Below are 18,697 nucleotides of genomic sequence, written 5' to 3'. Positions count from 1 at the left end.
GAAAATGGAACACCTATGTGATATGAAAATGCTCATCAGATGGGATCTGAGCTAATATTATATGCAAAATATTGGGCTCTTTCAGTTTCACCTCTTGCTACTCCTATATATAATCTAAGTGAACTGGACTCCCCAATGCCACTAACGATACCAGGCTTATTTATACTCCCAGGTCTTTGCAAGATGGAAAAGATAAGGCCACTCTTGTGCCTAATGGAAGATTAACCATCCATGCAGGAAGAGCACAAGTGTGACTTCCTGCTCTGACCACTGCGGCCCACGCATCTGTCTTCCTTCTCAGTTTACTGTACTCATTGCGTGTTTCCACTGAGCACTAATCACAGGCTAATCTATATGGTTACATCTTTCAGATTTGCCTATATTTAGTTGTATTTATACTCTGCTGCATAAATCAATAATTAAAACAGGCAGGTAGGGGTGGAAAGCAACTCAGATAATGAGAAAAAAATTCCAGAAGAGCACCAGAACTTTGGAAAAATCAAAAACAACCCTCTGCATGGCCAGTACAGTCAGATTCTACTGTCACTTATTTTATGGATGTAGAGTCTTATCCCTTTATAATGCATAAGGGAAAGGCCAACATCCCTCTAAGAAACTTATAGAGTGGGGTTTATTTTCTATTGAATGCCTGAATTATCTGATCTAATAATAATAATAGTAATAATAGTAGTAGTAGTAGTAGTAATAGTAATAATAATGATAGTTCAACAACATTGCTCTGTCACATACATTTGAGCCTTAAAAAGACACTGAAAGAAAGGAAGGACAGTTATTACTAACTTAAACTCCTGCTCTCAAGCAATTTTTGATCAACCCAGGCAGAGTTAACCACTCACTCCACAGTCACTGCTATTTTTGCTATCTGCCTCTAGGAAGCTGTTCACGCTAAGCCATTTATGGTTGGCGTGCCTCTCCTCCTACTAGACTGTGAGTCAAAGAGGTGCCGGGGTCATGCCTTATTCACCTTCTACAATGTCTGGCACCTAACAGGTGCACACATAAATCTCTTTCACAGTTAAGCAAACTCAATCTTGGAGAAGTTAAGTTTTGGTCAAACGAACTAGGATTTAAGTTTTCTGATGCCTAGAGCATGTCTCCTTCCATGTAATCATGATACATAGATTATAATAAAAAGTTCACCATGTTTATACTTCCTCCACAGACTATTTTAGGTAGAGAAATTGAAAAAGGCCAAAGTAAGTGGGCCTCAAGTTTACAGAAATGGGCTTAGGTGAAGAACATTCCTGTAATTGCATTCCCAGTAGCTCCTCACCCACAGGGATGTGCTACCAAGTATAACACACCCAGGTAACTGGGCTGTCTATTCAGTTCTGAGGCCATAATCATAGAGCCCATATAGAAATCATTTTTGCATGAGTTTCTGGTAGTTTCAAAAAAGCTTTAAGGGACTTGAAAAAAATTTGGCCTGTTTTAATTTAATTCAGCAAATATTTATTGAATATTGGCATTATGAACTACATACAAAGTCTCTTTCTGTCCAGTTAATGACAGATGTATATGTGTGAGAGAGTGAAATTATTATACTTACTGTTTTTTTAAAAATATATTTTTATTGATTTCAGAGAGGAAGGGAGAGGGAATGAGAGATATAAACAACAATGATGAGAGAGAATCATTGACTGGCGGCTCCTGAACTTCCCCTCCTGGGGATCAAGCCTGCAACCCGGGCATGAGCCCTGACCAGGGATCGAGCCTTGACCTCCCGGTTCAAAGGAGATGCTCAACCACTGAGTCATGCTGGTCAGGCCATCCTATCTTTTGATACTTAAATTAGCCAAAAAAGTAGTTAAGGAGATATATTTGCATTCCCATTTATAGACTAAAATACACTTGGTCTACAAAGTGACTGCAGCAATGATATGAAAAACTAGGACATCTATACTGATTTAGCTGATGGAAAGTTTATACTATACCACACCAACTCTACACCAACTCTCAACTCTCATTGTATTTATTCAACCTGGGCCCTCACCCCACGAGTAAGTCCTAACTACTATAGGTGCCCGACTCAGCAGATGTGAAATGCCAGCAGCACTCATCCCCATCAGTCTGAGTCCCTTTCTTTATTTACCAGCTCAATGAATACAAGACTAGCTCTACACCATTATATGACAGAGCACACAGAACTACATCCAATTCTTTAAGCATCAAAACGGGTAACTGGTGACAATCAAAGCATACATACAGGTACATCACATAAAGAAGGGAAATGGGGCTAAAGCTAAAGATCTAGAAGCTGAGAAATGGGCAAGATTAACAGAGGTAGAAATGGAACAATGAGGCTTTGAGAGAAATATTTCCTGTGCAAGGCCTTTGGAGATAAGTGGTGTAGAAAGGAGAAAAGGTGAATAGAGATTGTACTGGGTAGAAGAGACAATGAGAACAACGGTGTTAATCTGCCTAATGTATTGAGCTTGGCTTGTGGAGAAGGTTTTCAGAGGAAGGAGGTTAGAGATGAGTGTTACTGGCCAAAAGGAGGTAGATGTTGTCTGTCTGCCAGTGTGTTAATCTATCTCTCTTTCTATCCAACTGTCTATCTATCTATTTGTGGATGTTTCTATATCTATCTATATGTATATTTACATTGGGGTGGTTTAGCAGGAGGAACAGGTTGGTTAGGACCAGAAAATCCCACTGAGAAGTACATATACAGGCCATGGGTAAACCATGAGAGTCACACTGACCATGTGGGAGTCTCAATTTTCCAGTAAAATAGTCAGTCCCTCCATCAAGAGGATTCTGGTAGTAACAGGATGTCCCCTGCCCCAGATCCTGCTAGTACTCCTCTCATGTTGGGCTCTTCCTGACAGAGAAAGAACAAGAGATCAGCTGCTGATCTCCTCATCCAAGTCTGTTCCACCTCCTGCCTCCCCTGTCTCTGGTTTTGCTTCTTCAGCTCTTCAGTTTGACTGATGGGAGGAAAATTAAATTGAATTCTCTGCCTAGAGGCGGATTCAGATGAGCAGAAAGAGCAGGCTCCTATTCATTAAGGGCCTTGGGTTAGCTGCTTTGTCTCTCAATCTAGTAAGTTGCTGAGTCTGAAAGAAATTTTATTCTATCAGGAGCTGGATCTTTGCAACCTCTCCATTTGTGCATGTGTTCATCCATTTCTTCATTCATTCATTCATTCATTCATTCATTCATTCAGTAAAAGTATATCAAGCACCTGCTATGCTTTAAGCACCTAACTAAGTGCTGGGCTTACAAAGGTTTAAAATGCCCAAAAGAGTGGAAGACATAAATTCAGACAACTATACTGCCATGCAATAAACACCATAATATTAATACCAGTTATCTCTGCAATTGTGAGCTTGGGGGCAATTGGTCATTTCTTCTTTTGGTTATCTAGATTTTTAAAATTATTGTGAATATGTATTACTTTAATAATTGAAAAGTTTAAGCTCTACCATTCAAATAGGAATAAAGCACATAGCCAACCATTCCATAATAAGTTTTAGAAGAGTATTTAATGATATGAAAATGTTCATAATATATAACTTATTTTAGGATAAATTATATAATTATGTAATTTTATAATTTATTTTTAAATGTTATAAAATATATTAGAAAACCTGATTTTTTAAACTTATACATTTATAATAATAACTTCCTAATATACACATTATATTTATCTCTAAAACCACCTTTTAAAGACTTAAGAAGTAAAATTCTACGTTTTTCTTGAGGGGATTGGAATTAGGCAAGGCATTATGGGATTTTCCATAAAATGGTGTCTCACAGAGATTATCATGAATAGTGGTGAATCCGTCCTTGGACAGGCAGGGTATTGGCTCACATATTTATATAGTCCTGCATGGCTTCAACCCAATGTGCTGCATGCAACATTCAAATAAAGTGTATTTTCCAACAATAAATATCTTTAAAAACAGTCCTTGCTTATGCAAAGTTACATACACAAGACCAAGTTGTCCTTCATACCGCACCTTATGATGCCCCTTCCTTCATGGACATCAATCTTGATCTTTTACCACAGAGCTAACCAGATCCTCTCCTTCCCTGCTTCCACTATATGTCACGGTCTCATATCTCTTAACAAGCACGCCTTCAGTAGCAACATGCACAGAGCCCTAAATGAATCATCGGAACAGCTGGAAAATATGAAAGAACACGCTCTTTTCCTTATTGATTCAGTTATTAGTTCCCTAATTACATCAGCCTGCCAGGGAAAAGCATCTGATAGCTGAAGAACTAAAGAGGCAATTTAATCAATGTAATAATATTCCACAGGAAGAACAAATTGTATCTGAAAAGCTTAAGTGAGAAAAATAATATGATTGCGTTGGGAGGTTGTAGGTTGAACCGTGTCCCCTTGAAAAAGATATGTTGAATCCCTGACCCCCAGTATCTCAGAATGTGACCTTATTTGAAAATCGGGTTAAAATGAGGTCAGGGTGAGCCCTAATCCCAAACAACTGATACCCTCATAAGGAAAAAAAAGTTGGACACGGAGACAGACAGGCACAGAGGGAAGACAGTGTGAAGGCACGCAGAGAGAAGACCATGCAAAGATAGAGGACTGTAGTGATGTGTCTAAAAACCAAGGAATGTCAAAAACTGCTGAAAAGTCACCAAAAGGAAGAAGAAAAGAATTCCCCAATAGGATTAGGGGGGAGCATGATCTTGCCAACACATTGATTTTGGACTTCCAGCCCCCTGAAGTGTGGGACAATAAATTTCTTGGTGGCATATTGCTACAGCAGCCATAGGAAACTGATACTGGCATCTCACACCAACCACCAGGAGGAATCATGGCAAATCTTGCCACATTTCTGTTGTTTTGTTGTCTCCACACCTTATCATTTAGTGGTCAGCCCAGAAGTCTGGTTTAGGGCCAGGTTGTTGAATCTGTGGTTAAAATCGAAACTCTCATTTTGCCAGTATTTCCCTGTCCTATGCATTTTCACTGCAATCCCTAAGGATATTTTTTTTAAGAATAAATAACCATATGGTGGCAACCAGACATACTCAGGAAAAGCAACAAAATATACATTTTTATAGCACTTTTTGGTGCTCCAGCTAGATTCCCTAGAGCCAGTAGATCTCCCATGTGGGGGCAAGGATGGTTAGAAACTCTTTTATATAAAAGCTTCCCCTCTAGGCAAATTCAAACTTAATGCCTAACTGTCCTAATTTTTTTTCTCAAAACCTATGGAGTTTAGGTAGCATCATGCTGAACTATGGTCATGAGAATTTTGTCTTTCAAATAAAATTAGGCTAATTTCTGCTCAAAATAAAAAGGGCTCTCCACCTATTTTCTTGGTAGCCACAAGGCAGGTGGGAGGGCGTGGCTGGACTCTATAGGGCTATAGAGCAGGTGGGAGGGCTTGGCTGGGTTCTGTAGGGCTTCAGGGAGAATCCCTTGGGCAGGGGCAGCATTTATGGTAGTTGGAGAGAAACCAGGGTCACACAGCAGCAAAGAGTCCATCCCAACATGTGCCTCTAGTTCCTTCCTCAGACATTCTCCAAGAAATCTCTCTCTCTCTCTCTCTCTCTCTCTCTCTCTCTCTCTCTCTCTCTCTATATATATATATATATATATATATATATATATATATATATATATATATATATATTATTGATTTTTTTACAGAGAGGAAGGGAGAAGGATAGAGTCAGAAACATTGATCAGATGCCTCCTGCACGCCCCCTACTGGGGAGTGCCCGCAACCAAGGTACATGCCCTTGACCAGAATCGAACCTGGAACCCTTCAGTCCGCAGGCGGACGCTCTATCCACTGAGCCAAACCGGTCAGGGCAGAAATCCCTCTCTTGATAGCTGGTGGGGATAACAGCACCCAATGTCCCTCTAAGCTCTGGGTACATAAGAACTTCTGTCCTCAGCAACCATTTTCCTTTGCCCTTGGAAGATATAAGACATCTAAACCATAAAAAATGTTTATTTAAAAATATATACATTCACCTAGTCATGCCATTCTTTTGTAGAAGTCACCATTTTTCTTCCCTTTTGGAAGATTTCTAGCCATAGAGGTTTGATCTCTCCCAGGTGGCTTATATCATTCATCTTTTCATTCAACAACTATTGATCAAATGTCTATTAAGAAGTAAGAACTGTTCTATGGGTTTAGGGTACATCAGAGAGCCAAACAGACAAAAGGTCTCTGGAGTCTTACATTCTAATGGAGATTAAAAACTCAGATGATTGAGCTCAAATCCAGTGTGAATATATGAAAGACTTGTAAGAAAAGTACTACCATATTTGTAACCAGTTCATTTTGATGACATTTAAAACATTAAGGAAATGTATTTGATTACCCAAGAAGATTTTCCCCATCTATATTGAAACACTTAGCTATCTTTGTTTTCCTGCTTTTGATAGAGTTCAACAAATGTTTCACTTTCCTTTCAGACCTAGGAAAAACACATGTAAGTGAGTTAATTCTCTGCACAAGACATTCTACTACAATGCTAGGAAGAAACAGGGAATCCAAAGAGCTCTTGTGAATAGGAGAGCCAGTGAGATCAGGCTCTATACTTTTCCAAAGGAACCTGAAATTTCCAATTTTGTATGGGAAGTCTACATATTTTTAAATTTTGGTTAAAAATTTTAAATATACTGAAGGAGTGGTCAGTTCTGCTGGGTTGGGTGCTGGGCCATGAGCTAAGTCATAATGAATGAGTAGAAGATGGCCTGAAGGATAAGTTCCCCCAACACACTGCAGATAACAAAAGTGGAAAATTCTGGTCATTAGGGAAGATGTTGGAAATAAGACAGAAACATTATCTCATTCGCCTACAAAAGTACAATTTACTTGGCCCTGGTTCAGTGAACATAGGTCTGATCACCACATCTGAAAGGAGAATGAGCAGAGATGAAGAAGGATCCAAAGGATTCAAGAGGAAGAGGAGGTGCCCAGACAGCATGCTCAGTGGTTGAATGTTGACCTATGAACCAAGAGGTCATGGTTCGATTATGGTCAGGGCACATGCTCTGGTTGCAGGTTCAATCCCCAGTTGGGGGTGTGCAGGAGGCAGTCCAACGATGATTCTCTCTCATCATTGGTGTTTCTATCTCTCTCTCCCTCTCCCTTCCTCTATGAAATCTCTAAAAATATATTTTTTAAAAAAAGAGGAAGAGAAGGAAACAACTCCACATGAATGTGGGTGTGAGGATAAACTAAAGACTTAAAGATGGACTGGGAGAGTGAAGGCTGTAACAGCAGATGAGTGTAGGGAGACATAGTTGTTTATTAAATTTATAAACTCCCTCCCTTGAAACCTAAGAGGCTGGATTACAACACCAAGGAAACAAGAACTACTTTTTTATTTTTATTTCAGGGAGGAAAAGAGAGGGAGAGAGAGACAGAAACATCAATGACGACAGAGAATCATTGATTGGCTGCCTCCTGCATGCCCCACAGTGGGTATCCAGCCCACAACCTGGGCATGTGCTCTGACAGGGAATTGAAGTGAAACCTCCTGGCTCATAGGTAGACAGTCGCCACTGAGCCAAGCTGGCCAGGTAAGGACTATTTTTAAAAGCAAATTTATAAGACTCATGACTAAGAAGTTGGTTAAAAAGGCACAAGATATCCTATAAACAGTTTCAAACATTGTTTGAGACTCAGGGCTTCATAAAATTTTTCATCAAAACATCTCCAACAGCCAAAGGAATCTGGGGGTTTGATCATAAGCAGGCTGACATAAGGGTAACTATGTTTAATTCTCTAATTCTTCCTATAAAATCCCATGGATATTTTGTAGACTTCACTATATCTGTGCTTAGAATAAAAGATAAATTTACAAGTGAATTGGACCCTCTTTAAAGACACTACATATCTATCATACTTTTTATTCACCACTGTCCTAAAGGTGTGTTTTTGAGCCTCAGTTTGAAGAAGAGGGGCAAGTGACAGCCAGAATGTCTGACACATATTAGGAACTGGGGTATTAATGATGGGGTGACATATTTAACTCACTCAAGTGTGTTTTGTACAGGGTGATTACAAGTGGAGTTGTGTTCATTTCTTCATGCCTATGCCAATTGGAATCCTGGACTTGATATTGGGAGACACCCTATAAGCAGGGTTTTCAGTTAAGTCTTCTTACCAGTAGTTATAAGGAACAAGGTCAAGGGAAATGTGGTTTTGGTGATGCCAGACTTGCAAGCAAGTGGTTGCATTAGATCCTGTCAGCTAACATAGTAAGCCTTATTTTGCCTGAGTGTACCCTCAGTTTCAGGGGCTACAAGTATATTTAGAGAGCCAAAGCCTCCTGTCTCCCAAGCCAGTATTCTACTCCCTACTAGAGGTGCTGGTGACTCTAAAGGCCCATTTGAGAACAAAGCGCAGATGATGCTTGTCCCCATGTTCCCCAATGCCCACCCCACAGTACAGAGTGCTTTCCTCCAATTGTGCATGTAGCAAAAGGCTCATAATGATACCGATGCCTACACTCTGTCAACGGGGCGACACCATGCTCATTTCACACTGACCTTCTCAAACATGCCATGAACTTTATCCATTCGAAAGGTTGTTGCACATTCTGTCCCCTTTCCCTAAAACCCCTTTGTCTCTGTACTTCTCCCTCTTTCTATTCACGTACTGAACTCCTACTCATATGTTAGGTATCAGCAGAAACAACACTTCCTAAGGGAAACCATTTTTGGTCCCCTCCTGCCCCAGATAGGAACAGGTCCACCTATTATCTGCTCCCATGGCTCTCCATTCTCTTATTTCAGAACACTCATTAAAGTATGAAATTATATGCTTATGTAATGATATGATCTATGTCTGTCTTTAATTCTAGGTAGTGGGGATCACTACTTTAATAGTCCCAGGTGCTTAACACAGTGCCAGCTACAGGAGAATAGTTGCTCAATAAAAATCTGCTGAATTAATACATAAATATTGCTCTTCAAATTTTCAGAATTCTATTCCTTCCAACTGAAGGTCCCCTTCTCTTCTCAAAATTGTCTAATTCTACTCTACTTTTAATAGTTAAAATCATCTCCTTTCTGAAGCCATCCTTTGCCCACTTGGACAAAAGAAGCAAGATTACAACAGAAAGACTAAAGAACTATGCTTAAAAGCAAATTCATAAAACTCATTACCATAAGAAGTTGGTGAGAAGGGAAGAGTATCCTATAAATAGTATCTCTTGTCTCATATTTAGCACCCAGTGCCCAACCAGATTCTAACAACAGGTTTCTCTTATAAGCTTTTGAATTGTTTTTATTTAACTCATTCAAATATTGATCAATTCATTCATACACTTATGCTTCAAAACTTCAGCCCAGCCGGCATAGCTCAGTGGTTGAGCATCGACCTATGAACCAGGAGGTCATAGATCGATTCCCAGTCAGGGGACATGCTCAGGTTGTGGGCTCAATCCCCAGTGGGGGGGGGGGGAGGGTGCACTGGAGGAAGCCAATCAATCATTCTCTCTCATCATTGATGTTTCTATCTCTCCTTCCCTCTCCTCTCCCTTGCTCTCTGAAATCAATAAAAAAAAAAAGATTAAAAAAAAAAAAAGTTCAGGTAATCTCTTTAAATAGATTAGAGGCTCCTAGATAAGAGGAATCACATCTGAAATATTGATTCCCCCTCAAAGAAACTGCCACTGGGTTCCCTGGCAAAATAGAAATAGAGAGTAATACACTTTTGTAGCTGGCAGTGGCCTTAGAGATCATAAGGACCATTCTTCCATACATGGGGAATCTAAGGCTCAGAGAACCCAAGTGACTTGCCTAATGTCACACAGCCAGTTAGTAGTGGAGCAGGAATTCAAACCCAGGGTCCAGACTTCTACCTCAATGCTCTTTTTCACTGCTCAGGGCTCTTTTTTGTTAACTGCTTGATTTTAAAAGAAAAACAAGTTAAAATAACTTCATAGAAATAATGGCTCATTTGAGTATGCTATACATGAATAACACTGCACCTTGTATTTATCTAGCACTTGTATTTAGAAATCATTTTCACAATTCATTTTATCCTCTTTTATATTGAAGATCATTTTCTGAGCTAACGGTCACATAAAATAATCTTACAATTTACATAGTATTTACCAAAATCCATTCTTTTGTCTCCATAGTCCTATTCTCTTGACCATTTTCCATAGCAATCAGATCCTATTCAATTTTATACATTACTATTCAGAAACATCTCATATTAAGCAATATCCTTTAAACATAAATGTTGGTATTCCTCCGTGAGCTGACTCTATTTATTCTGATCCACATTCCCCTCCCCCCCTCTTCACCTGAGTTTTCTCTCACCTTAATGGTTTGGTTTAACATCACATTGTATTATTAATATCCACGTCATTGCCTACTATTATCCTGGACTTTTCACTGTGTCCAATTTGTCTTTAACTCTTTTCTAAGTTCAGATCTGTTTTCCTTTTCCAAAGGCCTGAATCTAAAACAGGAGAGACCTTAAATCTCTCACTTTTAGGTCATTTATTTAATTTAAGTTACTATTTCTCAGTATAAAAAATACTAATAACACCTGGTTTCAATTTCAAAGAAATGAAGGCTTTACTATCCCCAGCATATGAAACACCATTTGAAACATATCTCCAGATGGACTTTGAAATATACTTATCACTGTCGTATTAACATATGGCTAGGAAATCTAAGAGTTCATTCAAACTCAAGATATTAAAGAAAAAAATAGTGTGTGCATTACAGGCAATTCTTTCAGTGAGATAAGGAAAAAAAAATGGGGGAAAACTAATTGTGAAGCATTTTCCTGGACATGAATTTGTGTATATGTTGTCTGGTTTAATTAGCACAAAATAAGCATTGCGGGGTGGTTATTTCTGTCCACACCTCCTGGAGGAAAATGCGGAGGCCCCATGGGATTTATGCACTTGCTCAGAACATCTGATTCCAAAATCAGCGCTCATCCTAACGCACCTAGCTGCCACTGAAAATAAAGGTTTTCAAGACAATGGCCTGAATTGTGAGGGACCCCAAACTATGACCTACATGAAAAATTGTAGAAACTTGGGATTTGGGGCACATAAGATACTGAACAATGAACAAAGAGGTTTATAACTGTTAAAGTATGGAAAAAACGTTGTGGAAGGACAATGAGGCTTTCCTCTGGGCTACATCAAAAGGCAGAGGTAGGCCCCAAAGATCAAATATAGATGGAGCAAATGCGGGCTTGATGGGAGAAATACTATTCTAATGAAAAGAACCCCTGAGGCGGGAAGAAGCTGCCTTGCATGGCAGCAAGTTCTCCAGGGAGTTAGATGGACGACCATTTGATCAAGGTGATCCTGTCAGGAAATTGAAGTGTCAGTCGAGATTTAAACCAATGAGTTCTTAGGCCCCTTATGATTTTAGATTCTTCATCCAAGAGCAATAATCCTAAGAATAGAACCCAAGGGAATAGTCACCATCGATGCTCCCTAACATTGGAAAAGCTGGCAAATAAACTTTTTTTAAAGGCTGTGAAATGTTGTGAGAAAGGCCCATGACTCTGTGTAGTAGGCTTTGGCAAATTCATTTAGCTTCCCTGTATCTACTGCCTTTGTAAAGGGATTTCCAGCTCCTCCCTTCAAAAGCAAGAATTTATTTCCTCACATCTTGAGTTGAGGTTGTCTTTCTTCCTTGTTTTGGCATCAGAACACAGTGGAAATAAATGTTTTGGCTCTGAGTGTAGCTCCTAAGAAACCTTAGGCACTTCCAATCCTTTGAAATGCTGTCACCCCCAGGTAAACAAACTGGTGTTAACCTGATGGAGGGTGAAAAAAACACATAGAAAAGAATCCAGGTACCCCCGTGGAGGCCATCTCTGACAAGGATACAGCCAGCTGAGCTCTAAACATAAGAGAAAGCCTAGCCAAGATCAGCACAGCTGCCCACTCAACCACAACTGACCACAGACCCATAAATAAATCTAGACGAGACCAGAAATATCATCCAACTAACCCACAGAGTTATAATCAATAATGAATGTTTACTATTTTAAGCCTCTAAGTTTAGGAAGAGTTGGTTACACAGCATTAGCTAGCTGATACATAGACTTAGACTCAAGTCTTAGCTCTATCAATGACCTAACTGGGCTGTTTTGAGTAAGAGTTTATCTCAGTCTTCTTAAATAAATACGATGAATGGCTTTCTCCAAAAGAATGGCTCTCAAATTTCAAAGTTATTGTGATACCTGTTTAAAATGTACATTCCAAGGACTCCTCCAAAATTCTGATTCAGGAGGTCAAGAGTTGAGCCCAGAAATCTGCATTTTAACAAGTTAGCAGATTATTCTAATGTAAATATAAATGCTAAGGGACCACATATTGAGAAACTCTGTTCTAGAAAATTTTTAGGGAAGCTAGACATTTATGACTAAGCTCACTCCCCTGCCTTTAGTCAACCTCCCTTCCATCACAGGTAGACAATGTCCAGCTGAATATTTGGACTTCATTAGAGATAGGAGAACCACAAGCTTGTTCTAGGGCCCATTAGAGAAAAGCAATTTGACCTATGTCCGACACGTTTTAACTCATGTGAACCCACTCCTAGCTTCATCCAGCCATGGCCTTGACAAAGGAAATGGGCAGACTGTTTCCATTTAAAAACATCCTGACCAACTGCCAGTGCTGGAGCTCAATTAAATAGCAAAAAGCATAGCTTCAGCTAAAATGCACACTAACAGCTGGACTGTGTTCCCTGAAAGTACAATGCATTTATTACACAGATAATTAGACTTCCCTCTAGATACAAAGTGTTATGGTCTGTGCATTAAGCAAAAGAGACGTACTGGAGTCTGGACAGCCCTGACTAAAGCTCTCAAATGGGGCTGATCCTTGGGTTCTAAAACAGGGTGAGCAGGGATCTGGGGTGGAGGTTAGAAGGCAGCAACTGCTTTGAGGGTCTTCTGTTCATGGCTTTACCAATATAAATCAGTGGCCCTAATCTCTTCATTAAAACTATCTGGGAGTTTTCAATAATACTGATGCCTGGGCCCCATCTCAGAAATATTAAATCAGAATCTTTCGGAATAGACTACCTGGGCATAGGTATTTTTAAAACTCCCCAGGTGATTCTAATGTGTAGACAAGATTGAATACTGATTGGTCTAAAGTGGAGGTTGAAAATTTATGATCCACTTTTTTTATCCACCTATTTTTTCAAAGAAAGGTTGACTGGAATATAGCCGTACTCATTCAAAGTTGAGTTGTTGTAACAGAGAACATATGACTGGCAAAACCTAATGTATTTACTACCCAGTCCTTCACAGAAAGTGCCCACCCCACTCTTACGCACTGATCTCTAATACTAGTTAAAGGGGCCTGACAGGAGTTTTATCCTGAGTGCCTGTCTTTGTTTCACATCCCTTTTTCCAACAACAGAAGCTCAAAGTGCATAAAGAGAAGATGTCTAACAAGTACTTACTAAGTGTCGGGAACTAAGTTAAACAGTTTGCATTCTCTCATTTAGTCCCTACAATTACCCTGTAGAGAAATCCATTATCATTCCATTATCTGCATTCTATGGAATGGAAAACAAGATCTGGAAAGGACTAAGTCACTTGACCAAAAACACCAAGTAATTATGTAGGTCAGATGCCAACAAGGCTGTCTGATTCCATGGCTGTATACCCAATAACCACACAGCCAAGATTCACAACATGGAAACATGGAACTTCTGAGCCAGGCTAGTGTGAACTTGGGCAAGCCAATACAAGGGGTGGGGATAGGGGTGGGTTTCTATGCGCCACCCTTAAGAGCTATGGTGAGACTAGGAATAGCATGATGTCTAATAAAATTAAAATATCTAGCAGATTGAAATAATTATTTTGTCAGATTTCTTGAGTCATTTTTTACTATATTTCACTAATGTATTTTATCCTTGTGCTCAATCAGTAATTTAGTGAGCACCTTCCATGACCCAGGCATGGTTCTAGGTCAGCCGTGGGCAAACTATGGCCCGCGGGCCGGATCCAGCCTGTTTGAAATGAATAAAACTAAAAAAAAAAAAAAAAGACCGTACCCTTTTATGTAATGATGTTTACTTTGAATTTATATTAGTTCACACAAACACTCCATCCATGCTTTTGTTCCGGCCCTCCAGTCCAGTTTAAGAACCCACTGTGGCCCTCGAGTCAAAAAGTTTGCCCACCCCTGTTCTAGGTGCTAAGGATACAGCTGAGAGCAAGATGCCAGAAAACACCATTTGCAGATTCCTGACTTCATGGAGTTTACATGGTAGTGGGGAAAATGAGCAATAAACAAACAGATATTTATATATTCATAAATAAAAAAACAAATATGTGTGTGTGCATTTATTTACAGTTGATTCTCATTATTCATAGTAGTAATGGTCTTCAGCGTCAGAGCAAACATGATGTAGCAAATATAAAACCTTGTTCCTAGTGGAAATGCAAGGTTAGGTTCCTGTGGGTCTGGGGTCATGATACAAGGTAAGCAAAAGTAGGTTTACAGTTGTTCATATCCTATATAATAAAAGGCTAATATGCAAATTGACCAAACAGCAGAACGGCTGGTCACTATGATGCACACTGACCACCAGAGGGGAGATGCTCAATGCAGGAGCTGCCTCCTGGTGGTCACTGTGCTCCCACAGGGACAGCGCCACTCAGCCATAAGCCTGGCTCATGGCTGGCCAGCACAGCAGTGGTGGCAGGAGCCTCTCTTGCCTCCGCAGCAGTGCTAAGGACCCCTCAGGGGACATCCAAACTGTGAGAGGGCACAGGCGTGGCTGAGGGACCCCCACGCCTCCCCCCCCCCCAGTGCACAAATGTCATGCACCGGGCCTCTACAGAAATAATACAATAATTAATAAATGAACAATACAAGAATAAACTGTTTCAAGTACTCACAACTGTAAACCTATTTTTGTGAACACCTGTATTTTCATAAAAAAATCAATACACAACCTTGTTTTAAGTGTGTTTATTTTTAAAGACACCTTATTTAATATATATCGTTAATTCATTAACATTGGCCTCCTGGCTAGTAGCACTACAACTCATGTCTGAAGGCAGCTTAGCTAATGCATGCATTTACTACCTCAGGCATGTCACAGCCTTCTGGCCCTTAGGACTCTAGACAGCCCCATGGCCCTGAACTTGGGACCATTTTTAACAGTGAATCCACACACAAAAAAATACATAAAATAGTCCACAAAAAGGATAATTTCTTACAGTATGAGAACTAAAACAAGAAAGCAGGCAGTCACTTTGTTAAACCTCAGCTGAGAACACGTTGAGAAATTTGCCAACTCAAATATTTTGCCACTCTTCCATGTCCATGAATGACCACACACATATTTTGAGTGCTGGCAAATATATCTTAGCACGTAGGTAAATTCTCAAATAGGGAACCTGCCAATAATGAGGTTGACTGTATAATATCATACAGAGATAACTTAAAAGAGATCAAAGCAGAATAAGGGGATAGAACATGACTAGTGGTCCTGTTTTATGAAGGCAGACAAAGAAGACCTCTTTGAATAGTTAACATTTGAGCAGAAACATGAATGAAATCAAAGGTCGGGTGAGGTGAACATTCAAAAGAGAGTCACCTGGGATGGGAGAGGAGAACAGCAAAGAGCAGAAGTGGCAGCCTGGGTGGCGCGTTAGAGGAGCACGCTACTCCAGACCAGAGTCGCTGGAGCAGTGGGCCAGAGGGAGGAGCATCCGGAGATGAGGCATCAATGATGACACCATGTAAAAGGCAGGTCTGCCCCAGGTGGGACCTTGGGCTTCCTTCTCTACACAATGGACATGTACAGAGGGGTTTGAGAAGGTGGTCACAGGCCCATTTAAGTCTTGAATCTGCTCTATGGAGAGCAGGACATGGGGCACCCAAAGGGAAAAGCAGAGAGAATAGAGAAGAGACCACTGAGGTGGTCCAGGGAAGGGGTGGTAGCTTGATCTGGCAGGCAAGTGATGGAGTTGAGACGGTGGAGGGATTTGCAAAACATTTGGGAGGCAACACCAGTAAGATTTGGTACTGGAATGGCTGTCAGGTCTGAGAGTGCAAGAGGGCTCATACAGAACTCTTAGATGTTGGACTCAGTCCACTGAGTAGAGGAAGAAGATGAGAGAACTGATCATATTCAGGATATATTTCGGAGGTAGAAGTGACAAGATCTGCTGCTGTATTGGAATTGGATTTGAGAGAAAGACCCCTCTAAGGTTTGGGGGTGTCATCTACTGCAATTCAAATCTGGAAAGGAATGAGTGTGTGAAGATTTCATGAGTTGGTGGCATGAATTAACTTACTCTTCTTTATATGTGTGCTTGTGTGTGAGAGGGAGAGTGTGTCTCAACTGTATGTGAGACACACAGACAGAGATAGAAAGACAGAGAAGAAAGTTATAATGAAGTAATAGAAACTCATAACCTATTTATACATTACCCATGGTGTACTCTGCTAAGTGTAAGGCTAAGCAAAAACAAAACTCCCCGGAGGAGCTTGAAATCTAATGGGAGGAACTAACAAGTAAACAGGTGATTATTTTTAAATTTTCAAACAGGTTCTGAAGTCAAAGAGTGTCCAGCAATGCCGAAGTCTGCACAGAAAGAACACGGGCGTGAGATCCAAAAATCCTTATCTGTAGCAACTCCAATTTCTCCAAAGAAAGGCCCGAGGAAGGATGATTTTCCTGGTCTCCGAAGCAGGCTTTGAGGAGCTTTCAGCTCAGGTAGCTCAGCTGATGATTCAATTGCTGCTAGAATCTCCTTGGGAAAAGGCTTATGAGAAATCTACCCGGGCAGGCCAATAGCCATCATAACGCTAAGTGCCACATAAATGTCTCCTGGCTCAGAGGACAGTGCACAGCGATCAGATCAGACGGCGTCCCATACTCATTCATTCCCCACTGAACCTGTCTGTACATGTGCTTGTTGCTTTTCAAGTGTAACCAAGAGCTCCTCTTAGGGAGCAACACCAACGAAACTAAAAGCCCTCAGCCAAGGGAATCGCCTGCACAAACAAAACACACAGTCCTCCACGGTTTGAGCAAGGCCAAGGGGAGAGAGGGGGGCGGATAGCTCTCTTGAGCAAAATCCCTGTTGAGGGCAGGATACTTTCCCTCTGAGTTTATTTTTACCTTTCTCTCTAGCCCCAGCACTGGCAGAGATGAAACTGAAACATAAGGCACAATTCTTTCCTTAGCCCCCTCAGGACAGCAGTTATAGGTCAGCATTTTCAAAAGGAATTTACTTCAGAAATCCAAGAGGGACATAAACAAAGACAATGTAAAAACTATAAAATCATTGCACTCCCAAAGGAGAGGTCCCCGGCCCTACAATAACAAAGAATGGTCCTTACCAGGCACATATGCCCTATTTCCTTACCCATTCTGTCTGAAAGTTCACGTTCAGAAAAAGCCGCCCTTTACTTCTTAAATAGGCAGCTCGGGCACACTCCTTGACGATCTCTAGAAAAGTGCCTGGAGTAGAAACTCCATTCCAGTGGCTGTTTTGAAGAAAAAGGAGTGGGAACTGGGGGTGTTGAAGCTCCCCTGCGCAGACAATGCAGAAGTCATATTCCTTCAGGCAAAGAACAGCAGAGGAGAGGGTCTGGGAAAGACTAATCTCCTCTCCTCCATTGCTCCTGTCCATTCCTGTTCCAGGCAAACTTTGCATTTCAGGGCTGGGGGGTCCCATAAGGATGGAGTCCCCTCTGAAACCAATTACCCTGAGATGGGCTTCCATCTTTGTCTGACTGTAAAGTGGGCCCATAACCCTCCCATGTTGGCATTTCGTATGCAAAGGACAATGAATGACAACAGTTCAATGCCTTCTCAGCTCCATCACTGGATGCAAGAAAAGAATGCACAACCCTTTGGGGGAAAACCCAGAAATGTCGCCCATAAAGTTACACAGGGGCTACCCAATGTCCTCACACCAGAGTTTAGTTTTGTGTCACTGCGTATCACCTACGGAGTGTAAACCAGGCGTAGGGATAGATGTCCCCTTCTGCCATTTTGTTTTCCATTCTGACTTGCCCGTTCCTGCACGAAGAACATTTTACTCCAACAGTTTTTCCATGACCGAGTCTGATTACAAAGATGAAATAACTAGGCTGGGAAAGGAGAGGCTGGTCCCCCTTGCAATGGGGCCTCCCCAGCTCCTTGTCTGCTGGGGAAGAGCATGTTGGAACTACTCTGCCTGTGAGTTGGCCTCCCAATTCCAACGAACATTTTAGTTGAATAATTTCCTGCTATTTGTCTTCCCCGATTCTGTCCCTTTCCAGAGTTCATAATTTTGCAGAAACTTAAAAATGTATTTTCCATTTCTTCTTCACTGCAGTGCTCCACAACTACAGAGATGCTTCAGACTGATTTTCCAACCCTTCCCCCTCCCTCAACTGTCCCCAGGCAAAGGACAAAAGTTCCTATTGGGCACATCATTTGGATGTGCTCACTCTCTGTGGCATGATTTATAGGAAGGCAGCCTCAATTACAGTTTCTCTTACTCCTTGCATTGACAAAATGCTGAAAATACAGAATTGCCAAGATGGCACAGTACACAGCCTCTGACTCAAACAGCCTTCTGCCCACAGCCCCAGGCACACACAAAAAAGGCTACAGTGCCAAAAACAATGACTCGATCCATCAGTGCCAAAAAGCAGAAGACCAGAAGCTGTTTGCTTAACTCAGAAAGGTAGCCCCACCACCAGCACTCCCTTCTCT

The 18,697-nt window shown here is 40.9% G+C and overlaps 1 protein-coding gene across 1 annotated transcript in view; it reads right to left on the bottom strand.

Annotated features, from left to right (window-relative positions):
• SORCS3 (sortilin related VPS10 domain containing receptor 3) overlaps positions 1 to 18,697 on the bottom strand; it is a 521,399-nt gene that overhangs the window by 184,643 nt on the left and 318,059 nt on the right. The window lies entirely within an intron of this gene.

This window comes from Myotis daubentonii, chromosome 13 (assembly GCF_963259705.1).
Source record: "Myotis daubentonii chromosome 13, mMyoDau2.1, whole genome shotgun sequence".
NCBI lineage: Eukaryota > Metazoa > Chordata > Mammalia > Chiroptera > Vespertilionidae > Myotis > Myotis daubentonii.
This window is presented reverse-complemented; position numbering and strand designations above follow the sequence as displayed.